The 1793-nt window shown below is 40.2% G+C and overlaps 1 protein-coding gene across 1 annotated transcript in view; it reads left to right on the forward strand.

Moving 5' to 3' along the window:
* The window catches only part of LOC102828540 (putative zinc finger protein 66-like), a 53050-nt gene that overhangs the window by 2409 nt on the left and 48848 nt on the right, over positions 1-1793 (forward strand). The window lies entirely within an intron of this gene.

Raw genomic sequence — 1793 nt, forward strand, 5'->3', positions numbered from 1 at the left:
GGGACACCATGAGTGGAAATCTGCTTATAAGAAACCATCCACTGAGAACCCATGAAGCATAATCATACTATGACACACATGGGGTCCCCATCAATTGAGTTGTCCCTAAGAACTGGTTTTGTATCTTATATACACTTAAGTATGCACATCCTACTGGTTCTTACTGTACCCCAAGGTCTAATCCCAGTCAGGCCCCAAGTTTATGAGTTCCTCTCTGGGAGGACCCACACTCTTTAGCAGCTCTCACAGGAAGCTTGTGAACAGAGAAGTGGGATTCTGCTTCTTTTCTTTACATCATCTGCGGACTCAGACTTTTCCAGTGAACCCACAACAGCTTGATTTCAAAGTAAGTGAAATGTTCAGGGGCATGCTGGGGCAGGTCTGGGACTTCCAGGAGTCCTCTGTGTGGCTCCCCGTTGTGAGCTCACTGCACTTGAGACTTCTCCAGGTGTCTGAGAGCATCAGCCACATTGTGTCTTCACACCATCGATTGCCTTCCCCTGCCAAAATAACCCAGTTTGCCAGCTTTTTCAGTGCCTCTCTCAAAGCTGGTGGTGTTCTTAGGTGCCGGTAAATCTGCTCTGATTCATGGAGACCCCACATACAAAAGAAGTGAACTCTGTCCGCTCACGGATCATCTGCCTTCTTGAGACCATCATTTCTTTTGAGCATTTTCTAATCCTAGGCGGTCCGTATTCCAGCTCTAGATCAGACCGTGTTGTGCCGTGATCCATTGAGTTGTTGTTGTTTAATGTACTGAAATGGAAATATACATAACAACACCTATGTCTTCTCAACAATGTTCACATTCACAATTCAGGGACATTGAAGATGTTCTTGGACTTGGACAACCATTCTCACCCTGGTTTGCAAATTAGTCTTCCGCTGTGAATATAACCTGAGTGTCTCCTGAGCATTCATAGAAACGCTTCCGTCTCCCTGTCACTTGGAGGAAACACTAATCAACTTTCATATCCCAGACTCTGTCCTCATGACACAGAGATAGTTGTCATTAATACGGATGACATCCCAGCATAAAGAAAACCAACATCCTCACAACTGAACCAGTAAGTAACATCAGGCTAAATAGAGTAAAGTGGTGGAGGCCATGCCGTCAAGGAGCGGAGCAGCGGGGGACCCTAAGCATGAAAAGCTCATTGTTTTAGCAACACAACAATGAGTGTCTCCTCTGGATGGCAAAGCCCCAAGGAGAACCTCATGCAAAGGCCCTGCAGTTCTTGTTTATTCCTTTTATACATGGCTCATTTTTTACTTTATTATAAGAGTTCTTTGATAATTTTTATAATCACTTGATAATTTTTTATAAACATATTAAAAATGAAAATTACGTTTAGACACCCTCACACTGTGCTTAATCATGTTAGGTTATAATAGTTGCCTTTTACATTAACAATGAGTTTCACCATTAGGAAAAACCATACCAGCTAAAGCTTTGCTAATTCAAGTTTAAGATTACAATCAACATCCTGTGTAGTTTTGGTCAGGGACACTAAGACACCTGGAAGGTAGCTAGAAACAATCAAGCACTTAAGAATATAAGTAGAAATTAAGAATATAAGTAGAAATTTAACTAGATATTTTAGCTAGAGAGATTATTAGTATAAGGGAATTGTTACGTTTATTCTTAACCACAAAAATTGTAGGTACTTTGATGTTCTTGTTTTTATATTGTTAAATCAATTATAGGTAACTGATATGTACGACAGTTACGGTAAAAATTTTGTTTTGATTATGAATTGTGATTAATGAATCTATAGAAAGTAATAGATGTT

The sequence above is a fragment of the Chrysochloris asiatica genome, unplaced genomic scaffold (assembly GCF_000296735.1).
Source record: "Chrysochloris asiatica unplaced genomic scaffold, ChrAsi1.0 scaffold00658, whole genome shotgun sequence".
Taxonomy (NCBI): domain Eukaryota; kingdom Metazoa; phylum Chordata; class Mammalia; order Afrosoricida; family Chrysochloridae; genus Chrysochloris; species Chrysochloris asiatica.